The sequence below is a fragment of the Canis lupus genome, chromosome 1 (genome assembly GCF_011100685.1).
Source record: "Canis lupus familiaris isolate Mischka breed German Shepherd chromosome 1, alternate assembly UU_Cfam_GSD_1.0, whole genome shotgun sequence".
Classification (NCBI taxonomy): Eukaryota; Metazoa; Chordata; class Mammalia; order Carnivora; family Canidae; genus Canis; species Canis lupus.
The window spans coordinates 16,649,292-16,664,192 of record NC_049222.1 but is presented as its reverse complement, the minus strand read 5'-3'; the positions used below and the strand labels follow the sequence as shown (position 1 = coordinate 16,664,192).

Sequence of the window (14,901 nt, the reverse complement as noted above, 5' to 3'; positions counted from 1 at the left end):
TGGGAATTAAACTGATATCATTGTAAGTTCAAAGACTCATTCTGCAGAATTCTGTAATTAACAGTAAAATCAGGTAAAACAGCAAGAATTTGAAATTTAATCAGGATTTTGATTCTCCTAATGCTGGGCCTGGGGCATATTTTAAAGATTCACTTGACTGACAGACTCTAGGTATGTCTGTGTAAGCCAAATGAAGAAGAGATTTGAGTTAAGCAATTGTCTGAACATGGCAAACATGAACAAAAAGAACATAGCAAGGGAGAAATTATCCTTCCAACAAGAGTCTCTGTAGAAGATGCTGGTCTAGGCACATGGAGAGGGATGAATGAATATGGTACATGGATAACAATGAGGGCTTGTAGCAGATGGAATTCCAAAATGGACCTTCGAAATTACCTGCCCTAATCCCTGGGACTGTAAATATGATGAGATGTCACACATCCGAAGCCCTCAATGAGTGTGGAGGTAATAGTGTTAACACTTGTCCTTGAGGCCTACTGGCTAAATCCGTTTATCCTTCTCAGTCAGACACCACATAAAATATGCCCAGTGCATGTCCAGAGTCAGATTGCAATTCCAATTAATTTATGTTACAATAACTAACCTCCTGAATTCAATAGCATATTGATTTTTTTGGCTATTATAACTAATCGTAATTATATAGGGCATCATTTATCAAAAAAAAAAAAATACTGTTCTTGAAATTGTACCGTAGCTCGCTCACTTGTGTGTGCCTGAACCAATTAGCTAGGGTTTTATATAATGGACAAAGATATGTGTTGTTTTTCTATAGAGAAAGCTGAACACTCATTGAACTTTTACAAATGAATAATTGGATTTATTTGAACGTGATAATGTTACCATATATAATTCCTTTGGATAATCCTCTTTTTAATTGTAATGCCATCAATGAGATATCAGGTTCTTTGTGTTTTGTTTGTTTGCTTTTCCCAGGACTGAAGGAGGAAATACGCATAAGGAGGAAATTCTATCTAAATAAATGTGGCAATTGGTTTCCAGAAACTTAGTACTCTTGTTGATGACATTATGGGTTACTCATAATGTCACTTGGGTTACTTTGCTTATTCCTACCTTTTGTTCATTCATTTACATTATTTATATATATAAGTAATACAAATATTTATATTATATATGTATATTTAAATGTAAATATATTTTTATTTTTATTTATTTTTAAAAAAGACATTATTTAAATATTTATTTATTTATTTATTTATGATAGGCATAGAGAGAGAGAGAAAGAGAGAGAGAGGCAGAGACACAGGAGGAGGGAGAAGCAGGCTCCATGCCAGGAGCCCGACGTGGGACTCGATACTGGGACCCCAGGATCGTGCCCTGGGCCAAAGGCAGGCACCAAACCACTGAGCCACCCAGGGATCCCTAAATATATTTTTATATGTCCATATTTAAATGTAAAATATCCACTCATTCCAGAACACATTTTGACACTTTATTATGTGCTGTGTTAGGAAACAATGACAGACAGACACAGTGTAAAACATATAGGAGCTAATATTTGTTGCCAGCTTGCCTGTGCAGGCAACCTGTTAGGTACTGAACATGTGTTCTCTTTTTTAATCCTCACAACCTGATGAGATGTGCAGCCCCATCTTACACGTAAGGGAATTAAGATTCTACAAAGTTAGATACCTTGATCGAGGTCACACAGCTACAAAGAAGTAGAGCTGGAATTCCAATCTGACTCCAAACCCATGTTTTTAACCTCTCTGCGTGCCTTCTCTTTTTTTCCCAAATCTCAACACTGAACCTCCTATTCTTGTTAGGTGAATTGCTCTGTGCTCCTCAAACAAAAGGTCCCTGCCTTTGTCCTTGCCAGCTAGCCAGGTCTCCAAATGCAACCCAGGCTTCTATGTCTGACCCGAGCTTCTTCTCTGTGTCCTCACTGGGTCCCTAATCCACCTCGCTTCTCCAAGCCCTTAAAGCTCTATCACATCCCCACCCCCTGCCCAAGTATCAGGCTGTTTTGTCTGTTCGCCTGATGTTCCAAACTAGATCATGAGCTCCAAATTAGATTATAAAGTTCTCCAGAGATTATATTTTCTTTCCTCTCATCCTACCACAGAACTTAGGCAGAGACATAGGAAATAAGTTACAGTGGTCTTTTCCATTGCTAAACTGATTCCCTGGTCCTAAAACATTAACAGATTCACAAAGAGAAAAGGTAGGTGACCTATTTAAGGATCAGTAAATAGGATGTACTTGCTTGGCTCCTTCGGCTCTCCTTCAGTTAATCCCTGCTGTTGTCAGAATGTTGCCTACATCCTACAACTGTAGATTTTGCGTGACTGGTTTTGTGATGACCTCACAATCTTGGTTTATATAATATACACTGGGTTTGTATGTCTACCTTAAGCCTTTGGGATACGGCCAAAACTAGAGGTCACTGGAGCACCCACTTAGCCCAAAATTAAAGGACAGAAGCTCAAAGAGTCTGTCATCGGCTGTCTCTGACTCTGAAAACTCACAGACCTTTGCTATTCCTGTGATATTTAACACCTACAGCCTTGAGATGTCATTTTTCATAGCTGTGTATCCTTCTAGCTCCTGAGCAGCAATGAGGCCTCACCCAGCGATGGGGAGCAAGTGCTCTCTGAATGACTGGTGCCTGGGTCTGGAATTACTGATGGGATTATTGCCGGGACCTCTCGTAGGGAAGATGGTAGGGTGTCACCTGGTGTTGATAACCCTGGCTTCTCAAAGTGGTTCCGGGCAGCCAGGAGTCCTTCTCACTTTGGGTTGTTTGGGCTGAACTCTTGAGTCCCACTCTCTACCTGTCTCATTTCTTCCCTTTTGGAGTATCAGATGCCAAGTGTTGGTGGTCATGCCATCATAGAATTGCTTTGCAGGCTCATGGGAAGACAAAAGTTCAAAAATAGAGGAGTGTTCTACGGGATTTCACCCATTCTTAATCCATTGTTGTATTACTTGTCATGTTTTAACCTCAGTTTGAAGAACTTGTATTTCTTTTCCTTTGGGGAAGAGGAATAGGAATGAGCTCTCGTATGATCTCTACTGTGGGGGAGAACTGCAGTGTCAGCCTGTAGACTAAAGTAGTTTTCCCAGAGATTCCTTCCTTTGGGGGACTATGGGAGCCATTTTCCATTGTGAGACTGACTGGGAGCTAAAAGTTTGTTATTTGTTGACATTTCTCCTCCCTCTCACGTCTGCCAAGGCTATCCAATATCAGGTGTAGACTGCTTTGGAAGTGATGTATAAGCAATACCTGGATGCCTCACTTTATCCTCCACCTCCCACGAGTAGGTGATAAAATACATCTCCATGCCATTGGGAAGGACTTCATAATCGATTTTCTTTTCTCATCTGCCTCTCTACCCTTCAGGCACTCTTACATAATGTTGTGTTTATGTAGGAGGATTCCAAGTGGTCACATAGGAGATGAATTAGAATCCCCTCTTCATGATTTACATTATTTAAAGAAATATCTCCTATTTCCTCACTCTGGCTTTTCATAGATTTGGGTTCCTTGAATAGTCTTGAAACACTTCCTGACCATGTATTTCCTTTCCAGAAGGTACTAATGAAGCCTGCTGTAATCCTTTTCCTTTATCCACTGTTTTCACTCATCTCTGCTTTACTCTTGAGGCTTTTTCTTGGATCTCTGCAGTTGGTGGTCATTATTTCCTGAGCAGAAAAGAGTTTGTTATACATCTCTGGGGTTCTTTCCTTTCCTACTTTCTTTATACTTAAAGTTGTTGCCTTTAAAGAGCGCTTCAGAATCATATTTAACAGTTTGGCCTCTTATTCAAGTGGTCAGGATATTAGGTCACACTCTTAATCATCATCATCATAAAAACCTGTTGAAGATTTAGTGAAGACCACCACCAATTCTGTTTGCCTTGCCAAGAAAGATATGTTCTTTTCAGTAAGCCAAATAAGTGCAGTTATCCAGCAGACCATCGAAGAGAGATAGTTGGAAATTTCAAAGTAAAACAAAACAAAACAAAACAAAACAAAACAAAACAAAACTGAGCTCCCTACAAATGAGATGTCAATTCCCTCAGGAATGCCCCCAGCTGAGTAATTCTGAGTGTACTTACCACTCTGTGGTAAATGTGAACTGTTTGCAGGACAAGGTCAGTGACACATAGGTTACTTAATGGTGAATAAACCTAATAAAATTTTTAAAATTGCTTCCAGGCCTAAAGTGTGTGCTAATGTTTTGTACTACATGTATAAAATGCATACTATTTACTTGAAAACCTACATGTGCAAGGCCGCATAACTCAAGAGTTACATGATACTATAAAAATTGGTACACACTGAGCTTTCGGTAGGGTGCCTTCTTGGTCTCCGTGTCATTGGCACTGAGCGAGACACTCTAGGTGGCAGAGCTGACCAGCAGCTTTCTTCCCCATCATGCAGATAGATAATCTCCAGTCACTCTTTATGGGACATACTTGTCAGTCCCATAACTGCTCACTGGGAGCTAGGGAGCAAAGACAAGAACCCCAATCCCTTCCTCTTTCTAGGGCAGCTCTAAAACCAGCCCTGTTTTGAGTGAATGTTGATTGTTTTTTCCTTCTCCTAATTCTATCTTAATCTTCCTTTTTTTTTTTTTCCTCCAACAAATTCTTAAAATACAGATGGGTAGAGGGTCAAGGAAAATTGGGGACCATTTCCTTCCTGTGGCTAAAAGCTTTAGGTCTGTTTCTCTTACTGAATAGACTGTACTTTTAGTCATTCAACTTTTACTTATTACTGCATGCCAGCACTATATATGAACATGAGCTTTGTCGGGCTCTCTTGCTACTCACATTGTCATCACTGTATTTGAGATATTACCTGACATCCCCAAGTCTAAGCCTTTTCAATTTATTCCTCATACATTTGTTCATTTTTAAACAAAATAATCCAGATAGATATAGAGAATTAGAATGTCCAGGTTGCAAACAACCTAAATGCTTTCCAAGTGCACTTCCCATTTGAAGCCTGAATGCCCTATTTATAACAGAAGTCATCTTTTGTCCTCTATCACTACTTCCTAGTGGTTAAGAGTTCACTAGCACACAATCAGATCACACCATTTATTTTTTTTAAACATTTGTTTACTTGGGGGGAGAGGGGCAAATGGGGGGGAGAGGGAAAGAGAGAGAGAGAGAGAGAGAGAGAGAATCTCAAGTAGACTCCCTGCTGAGTGCAGCACCTGACTCAGGGCTTCATCTCATGACCCTGAGATCATGACCCAAATGGAAAACAAGACTCAGATGCTTAACGAAGTGAGCCCCCCACGTGCCCCCAGATCACATCATTTAAAAATACCTCTGTTGAAAAAAATCTTCCTTGATATGTATCTTGTCACTTCCACCCTTTGGTCCAGGTTTTAAAATTTAATATCTTTTTCACAGAATAGCTTTTGAAATACACAAAGACAGTTATCTTGTACTCCAAAGTATTTCTATATTGGGTTAACTATGCCCATTTTCTTCAAACATGTGTGGATTTCCATCCCTCCCACCATCCTGGCCATTGTCCTAAATTCAGTTCGTTTAGGTGTTTCTTACCACATCATGCCGAGAGCTGGTTATGCTTCAGCTATGCTAAGACTGTCACATTTCCATTTCACAGGTGAGAAAACTGAGACTACGGTAAATGACTTATCTAAGGTCAGAAGCTAGACTTTGCATTTGAATTTCTACTCTCCCACATGTAAATCTGGTCTGTATTTACTGATATAACATGCAAATATAGCCAGAGACCCATTTAACAATGAGGTGGGACAACCTAGAATTCTGCTGATTTCCACTGCAATGAAATTGTGACAAAGGGACTGAGCCAAGACTTTCTGGAAATATCATTTGGTTAGCCAACCTGAGGCAACAGTCTCAAAGGTGCCTGGCTGGGTTTTGTACATGCATAGATTTCCTATTGTTTCTATTTCTCTGAGGGATGCTAATACAGTCATTAATCTACCTTTTGTGATCTTTAAGGACTGTTTTTGTATGACAGCATGATTTTTCTCTTACTTTGGTTATTTGTGATGTTGCTCAAGTCCTTTTATTGAGTTCCAGGACAATTTCTTTTATCTTGAGCCTTTTCATAAGCTTAAAGCAATACTGCAGTTTTATTGTATTTCTAAGAAAACTCAAAATAATTTTGCATCTGTGTGACCAATACATGGGCTCATGCTTTTACCTCATTACTAATCGTTGATGGCACTTCCAACTCTCATTGGCAGTATGCTCTGGTCATCTAGTTATTTTGGAAATTAACATATTATTTAATATACTAGAGTTAAATATTTTTAGCTAAAGTCTGTTGACTTACTCAAGCCCATTGATGTTCATCAAAGCAAATAATATGCCTTGTGGCATCTTTTGTTCTTAGTCTAATTTTGATTTTCTTGATGTGTGTTCTGTTGGCACCTAGCCTTTTTGTCTATAAGCTGGTCCCTGAGGAAGGAATTCTACCAAAAAATCAGTTTTGGAAGCACTACGTCCACTATGCCACAAAATTCGTAATGCAGCCATATTAAAGGTTTGAGAAGTCCTATAGTAAAGAAACCTGTTTAAATTAATTTAATCAAATGTTTCCCAAGTGTATTTGACCACAGAAAATTTCTTTTTTTCCCCAAAACATCTATTGGAACACACTTTGGAAAATTCTGATGTCATGTTGTAACTTACTGTCCTTAACAAGGGTCATAAAAAAGTCCAGAAAGAATATTCCTTTAAGAATAAAGAAAAGCACAAATTATTTTATAAAACCTACTAAGCAATCAAAGTACTAATGATCCTGACAAAGAGAGCAGAGTCAGTTAAATAAGCCATGCTTTGTCTATACCAGTTGTTTGTATTTAAATATAATGTTTCTTCTTTAAGGCATTACCAGTGCTAGCCAAGAGGAAAGTCACTTACTTCCTTTGTAAAGGCAAGCATCTTATATTTGATTCCAAGTCTATAAAAAGAGAAGGTAACATTTCTCTCCTTCGCCTGTTTTAGAAATATCTAGTCATATTACATGCAATTGGGCTACCTGAATGGCAGGGAAGTTAAGTCTGTATCTTCCAAGGGAAGAGGAAATAAAGTCAATTGCTTAGTTAGGGCCTTCAGTTGCTTCTCTCTTTTTCTCTCTCTCTCTTGCTTTATTGAAATACAGTTGACATATAACATTGTGTAAGTTTAAGGTGTACAAAGTGGTGACTTGGTACATCATCTGTTGTGAAATGGTTACCGCAATTAGGTTAGTTAGCACATCCATCATTTCACATAATCACTCTTCTTTTTTTTTTTTAATTTTATTTTATTTATGATAGTCACACACACACACACACACACACACACACACACACACAGAGGCAGAGACATAGGCAGAGAGAGAAGCAGGCTCCATGCACCGGGAGCCCGACGTGGGATTCGATCCCGGGTCTCCAGGATCGCGCCCTGGGCCAAAGGCAGGCGCTAAACTGCTGCGCCACCCAGGGATCCCATAATCACTCTTCTTTTGTTGGGATGGTGATGGTGAGAACATTTAAGATCATTCTCTTACCAGTATTAACATATACAATACAGCATTGTTAGCCAAAGTCACCATGCTATTAGATCCTCAAAATGTATTCATCTGATAATTTTAAGTTTGTACCCTTTTGGGGTGGGGGAGGGGCAGAGGGAGAGGGAGAGAGAGAGAATCTTAAGCAGATTCCATGCCCAGCACAGAGCCCGACTCAGGGCTTGATCTCATGACCCTGAGTTCATGACCTGAGCTGAAATCAAGAGTTGGATGCTTAACCAACTGAGCCACCCAGGTGCCCCTGGAAGTTTGTACTCTTTGGTTAACATCTCATTTCCCTAAATTTGTGTATCTATGATGCTCTTGGCTGAAGAGACTAGCTGGTAAAAGCACTAAAATGATAAAACCATGTAAATAGGGACATATATGCAAAGTGGTAAATTGAAATCAAGAATACCATAAAAGAGGGCAGCCAGGGTGGCTCAGCAGTTTGGTGCCTGCCTTCAGCCCATGGCGTGACCCTGGGGTCGGGTCCTGGGATCGGGTCCCAAGTCGGGCTCCCTGCATGGAGCCTGCTTCTCCCTTTGCCCGTGTCTCTGCCTCTCTCTCTCTCTCTCTCTCTGTGTTCTCATGAATAAATAGATAAAATCTCAAAAAAAAAAAAAAAAAAAAAGAACACAATAAAAGACCTGGAATAGATAAATCCACTGAGACAGAAAATAGAATAATGGTTGCTGGGGGCTGTGGGAAGGGAGAAATGAAGGGTTATTGTTTAATGGGTACAGAGCTTCTGTTTGGGATAATGAAAAAGTTCTGGAAATGGCTGGTAGTGACGGTCATATGACATTGGGAATGTATTTAATGCTGCTGAATTGTACAATTTACAAATGGCTAAAATGATCATTTTTGTTAGGTATACTTTACAACAACAACAACAAAAATCACCAAAAAATATTGGGGAAGTATATAAAGAGAGAGAACAACTTGTACACATTGTATCAAGGGCAACTTTCCTGATTTTGGTATTATCCTATAGTTAAGTAAGATGGAACCACTGGGCGATACTAGGTGAATGAACCTGGGACCACTTTTTGTACTACTTTTGTAACTTCCTGTGAATCTATAATAATTTCAAAATAAAAAATTAAAACAAAAAATTTTTAAAAAGTAACCCGCCATGACCAAGAAGTATTAACCTGGAAGTATAGAGAGGATTGATAGTTGGAAGGCCATTCATATTTCACACTTGTAACTGAAATAACAGAGAAATCATATGATCTCTTCAGATGTTTTTAATACTTTCATTCTAATGAACTGTAATTAGTTAATCTTGTAATAGATGGGCGTTTTCTAAACATCATCAAAAGATCCATCTAGACAACAAACAGGCTTAACACTCAAACACTGTAGGTGTTTTTAATAAATAGGAATAATACAAAAGATATTATGGTTACTTAATATTATTCTCTAAGTTTGGGTCCCTATGTGCTTTATGGTTATAACTGAAAATACAGATTCAGAGCGAGAGGCTACCTTTGACTGGATCCATCAACCACTTAGGCCTTGGGGATGTCTGTTAACATCTCAGCTTCATTTTCTCTTTTAGAACACTAGAGGATTAATCAGACAAAATCATTGATTTTAATATTGTTTTTCTGTTTCATAGAACTGGACACTTTCCTTCAAACTTTTTTTTTTTTTATGGAAGACCAAAACATAAAACAGTTAAAACTGAAGCTGCTGTGAGGTGAACAGGGGTGGGGCACTCAAATCCTTATCTGTCCTGATCCTCCCCCCACCCCGGCACCTCTGCCCACCCCCAGCCCCGCTGCAGGAAACAAGCCCCCCATAAACACTCACGGAACCAGGCAAAGGCCTTTCTCCTGTCTTTCCCAGGCAGTGCAAACATGCAGGCAGCGTGCATCTCTGAAGCATCCAAGGTAAACTGATTTATTAAATTTTGAACAGAATACAAAAAAGAACTTAGTCTCTAGCAGAGAACTTGATTGTATACCTGGTACAGGTCTTGTCCCATGACTCTGAGTGAGGGCCCTCTCCTCTCAGTTTTGATTCCTCATCTGTGATGTGAGGAGGGTCACTGACTTCCATTCATTCAATACCAACTCGTGTTACCATGGTCTTGTTTATGTCAGTGGGTGAGTCACTTCTGTCACTAGGCCACTTTTTCAGCGGTTGTGGACCTCCTCCAGCTATTGGGAGCACAGGTAAAGCTAACTCATGCAGTAGGACTCAATCTTGGCTGCATGTAGAAACACCAGAAGGTACTTTATTATTTTTATTTTTTTAAGATTCTATCCATTTATTCATAAGAGACACACAGAGAGAGGGAGGCAGAGACACAGGCAGAGGGAGAAGCAGGCTCCATGCAGGGAGCCCAATGCGGGACTTGATCCCTGAACCCCAGGATCATGCCCTGAGCTGAAGGCAGATGCCCAGCCGCTGAGCCACCCAGGTGTTCCCAAAAAGGTGCTTTTAAGATGAACCAATACCCAGGTCCCCCTCAGTCTAGTGAAATCAGAACTCTACCCTCGATACCTGGGGAATCACTGTACCTGTTTCCCAGGCTAACCTTTTAGGTTAGGGCAGTCAAGAAAGAAAACTGTTGTCCTAGCAGAACCATAGGATATGTTTTGGGTAATTTCACTCAAAAATCAAATAGTCTATGAGACTCCATGGTGATCTTTTCATTGTCTGGGTGACTAACCAGTAACATTTGCCCTTAAGTATTTTCAGATCAAACTTGTCTCTCTCTTGCTTCATGGCACAGAACCCTGTGCAGATTTCAAATCTCGTTCTTTTTCCTTTTTTCAAGGTTGACATTTTTTTTTCCTTTTAGTGATTTCGACACTCAAGCTTGTGACTCTGAGATCAAGAGTTGCACTCTTCCAACTGAGCCAGCCAGGTGCCCCTCAAAGCCCTTTCTTGAGAAGTATTTTGACCTGCCAGAGAGACTGTCATCATCAGCTGAGACTTGTATTCCTTTCCTTCCAGTCACAGGGGCCATGCCATGTGCACTGATGCCCAACTCTTGTGGGCAAGAGTGGTAGAGGCAAAAATCTTCTATTTTAAGTCATTAACTTTCTTTCCCTCAAAGGATATACATATACTATATTTGAAGGTAGTAAGCATATGTGTGATTTTGTCTAGTAACTGAGGAACACTGCCTTGCTAGTGTAGTTGGAATATTTGCCTTCCTTGTCAGCATTTATTGGATCATGTGCTGGGAAGACCCGTTTTTGAGGCAAGATGACTTGTTCCAGCCTGTCCCACAGCCCGTGGGTGTTTAAGGAGGAAGGTGGTTTTCACTGAAGTGCTACAAATCACTTAAGACCTAGTAAGGTAATCCACAGTTTTCAGAACAACCCTCCATCCATCTTAACTTTCTTGTCCCCATTATCTCACTGTTCTGGTTTCCTGCAAAGCTTTGGAAAGAGAGCTATAAGTCAGAGTATGTTGCATGACTCCCTAAAAAGAAGAGAATTGAACACAGGATTTTTAGGGCAATGAAACTACTCTGTAGGATCCTAGAATGGTGGATACATGTCATTACCTATTTGTCAAAACCCACAGAATGCACAGCAAGAGTAAACCCCAGTGAAAACCATAGACTGGGGGCGATAATGATGTGTCATTGTGGTTCACCAAATTTAACCACTGCCCCACCCTCGTCGGGGGTATTGAGTCAGAAGGTTCTACGTGTGTTATGGGCAGGGAGAGTATGGGAACTCTCTGGACTTTCTGCTCAATTTGGCTGTGAACCCAAAATTATTCCCCCCTACAAAGTCTATTTGAAACATAAAAAAAGGGAAGTTTGAAACTTTGCTTTAAGAATGTTTTTAATCTCAGAAATTGGCGAGTAGCAAAACAAAGCAAAAGCCTGGGTAATAATCTAATCCTTACAAAATGCCCTCATCCATCTGACCCTTACTGATACTCTGTCCTCCATCCATTGCTGTCCTCACACACTCTTCTCACTGTCCCCACCCTCCTGAAGCCTACAATATCCTGTCTACCCCAGAACTCTCTCCTAAGTTCCAGGTTCTTTTATCCGGAGGTCTCTGAGAAATCTCAATTTGATCATCCCAGAGGAACTTCAACATCAACTTGTCCCAAATGGAAATCATTACCTCCCCACCCCAGCTCCTTCATTATATAAAAAGGTAACCTTTCATATGGATAAGAACTTCAGTCATCCTCCCAAATTTTCATGCAAAGATAATGACAGTCCTCACTTCTGGTCCAAGATAGTGGATGGAATACTTGTGTCTGTGATCCTGCTAAAAGCCAAGGACAGTTGCATTACAATAAAAGGATTTAAAAAGAAGCATAAACCCACACACAAAGAGACCATGAAGAGAGGACAGCCACACACTCTCAGAAGGTGGGAAAGCACTCGGATAAATAGTGTTAAACCTGATGAATGAAAGAAAATTAGAACCTAAGTTGGTAGAGAGAAAAACATAGAAATAAGCTCATTTAACGTGGATGAACAGCGAAGAGGTCAGGAAGAGAAGGCTCCAGGCGTCTCTTAAAGAAGCAATCGAATAAATAAAATTTCAGACATATGAGGTCTCACAAACATAGGCTTCTGGCTTGTGTTTAGTTTCTCGGAAAGCATCTGGAGGATATGTTCCACCAAAATAAAAGAGTAAGCCAAAACCCAACATGACACGGGATTTAGCACAACAGAGAGGCACAGAGCGTCCTGGGCTGTGGAAGGAGCATTGCAGGATCACAGCCACGCTCATGGCTTGTTAGTTCTTTTAATTGTTGTATATTTAGGATTAGAAAAGTTAAAAATAATGTGTTTAAGGTCACCCGGCTGGTCTAGTGAGTTTTAGAGGTAGGAACCAAACCCAGGTATGTCAGTTGCAAAGGCATGATAGAGCATTTCTATAATTATGGAATTCTGAGCCAAAGAGTGACTAATGCGGGTAATAACAGTTCCAAGACATAAGCTTACAATGAGAATTAAACGAGATAATCACCCAAAGCATTTACCCAGCATCTGACACATGGGGACCTAAATATTATTGACTTCTAATTAAACATGTAACCTATGATGATCATTACTGCCTCCATCCAATGTTCCATGAAGGATTAGCATTTGAGCTAGACCAAGAAGGATTTTGACTGTGGCAGAGGAAGGGGACATTCCAAGCTGGAGAGATAAGTAACAAAAGAGGAGAAAACAGTGAATATAAGATACACACACTTCAGGCATTTGTCAAAGCATCCTTTCACTGACTTGTAGTTCAGCACTTGCCAGAAGTTTGCTTTAAACGTCTGGGATTCGAAGGAAATCTGTTAATTTTCCATTTCTCTAGATTCTGTAAGCCCTATCCCTGAAGGAAATTAGATCATCAGAAGGCAACAAACCTGAACTCTATTATCTTAGCTTCCCACAGATTAACTTTCATAGAATTAAGATTAATGATGTGGACTTCGGAGAAGAGAAAGCAAGCATTAATTTGAAAAATGTTTTCGTATCTTTTGCAAAGTCACACATACTGTGGATACTGAGTACCCACCCTCAGAGAGTCTGAGGAAGACTTTTTCCCTAAATGAATTTGTATCCTTGCTATTATCAAGTAGTGACAATTTCACAACCCAATGCCAAGAGCTGATTTGATGTGCAATAGTAGGAATCTAATCCATACCAAATGCTCTCTTCTTCCCATGAACATGTAAAAATAAGTGTGTTTGCCTTCTTTCACAGGTTTAAGAATACTGTGTGTTATATTGTGGACAGGTGAATTTTCAACAAGTAAAACTGAATATACTGTTGAATCCTGGTATAATAAAAGTGTAAAGTAATTAAGAAAAACATGTTAGCTGTGAATTAGGGCATGTATAACTGAATCTATGATATCCTTATAAGGAGGTGATTGCAAACAGTAGAGCATTTGTCTAAAATGCAGACATTTGCTAAAATTTCAGCAGAAATATATGAGAACTAACTAGCAGAAGTGCTCAGCAAAAGCAAGTTTACCTGGTAAGGGGCACTGCCTTTTATCCACAAGGAAACCCTTCTCAGATTTTAATATTCAATTTAAACATGTTCACCTGTCTTAGTCAACCTTAGCTAGGTTATGCTGCAGTAATGAACCACGAAGGTTAATTTTTCATTGATGCTGTATATCCAGCTTGGATGAACAGAGCTCTCGACTCTGCATTGTTCTTACTTGGGAATGGGGGTTGTTGGAACCTCAACCTTCTGGAACATTGCTGGTTGCCAGGGCAGGGGGAAGGGGAAACATCAAGGTGGCAAGATGCTGTATTCCTTTTACGCTTATAAGAAGAGAAACTGGAAAAATTGATGAGCGATCCTAATGACTACTAAAATGTGCCCTTTTTGCTACTGAAAATTCAGTTTGCTTTTCTTTCTGTAAGCAAAATACACTCATCTCTTCCCCCAAGGAAGACTGCAAGCAAGTTTTATCCTGACAGTTTTTAGTTCTAAACCTAGGATTTGGGGAGGAGCACAGCCATTTTTACATCAGGTCTGTACATGGTACCTACTGATTGAGGGACCTATAAAAGAGAAAGGGACACCTGGGTGGTTCAGCGGTTGAGCATTGACCTTTGGCTCTGGGTGTGATCTCGGGGTCTTGGGATCGAGTCCTTCATCTGGGTCCCCACCGGGAGCCTGCTTCTCCCTCTGCCTGTGTCTCTGCCTCTCTCTGTGTCTCTCATGAATAAACAAATACAATATTTTTAAAAAATAAAGGATAAAGCAAATTTTCTGCCCTCCACACAACCACACTTCAACAGTAGAACAAGGACAGGATAACTACAATAAGCACCCCCGTTCACAAATGGGGGGAATCAGAGAGACACATGGTGAACACCTGTCCATAGCAATTCTAAGTATCACTGGGCAGACATTTTGGGGGCTCCTCCCGGGAATGACAAGGAAAGTTTCTTGATTATTTTCTGGTCCTGCTTCCTGGGCAAAGGTCTCCCCTCCAGTCACCCCCTGCAGCCTGGCTCTGACTTCTTTTTCATTATTCTCTGTAGCCACATTTGAAGTGGGCAATGATAGTATGTCCTCTTTGGGATGGGCAGCTTTCTCAGCCCACTTTGCATTTCACTCTTGGCTGAGTAGAGTCCCAAAGCCAGGTTCTTAAATAACCACCACCTGTTTTGTCCAGACTGGTAAGGACTTCTTTTGTCAAAAACATAGCTTCTCTTGTATCTTCTTCCTGTCAGCTCCAAATGGCAATAGCCACAGTTTCCTTTGAGACATAATTCTCAAGTTTATAATATTTCTTTGCTTTTTTTTTTTGTCCTCATATCTCTCTTTACTGGTTTAAATTCAATTCCCTGAGGCCATCAGTTTTCAATGAGAGAGCCATGTCCAGATGTTGT

At 40.1% G+C, this 14,901-nt stretch overlaps 1 long non-coding RNA gene across 1 annotated transcript; it reads right to left on the bottom strand.

Annotated features, from left to right (window-relative positions):
- Positions 1 to 8,204: 8,204 nt before the first annotated feature.
- LOC119870716 lies at positions 8,205 to 13,705 on the bottom strand. Its single transcript, XR_005353432.1, has 4 exons — positions 13,523 to 13,705; positions 11,696 to 11,807; positions 9,370 to 9,769; positions 8,205 to 9,119 (listed from the first exon to the last, which is right to left on the bottom strand). It is a non-coding gene; the product is annotated as an uncharacterized LOC119870716 (long non-coding RNA).
- Positions 13,706 to 14,901: the final 1,196 nt, after the last annotated feature.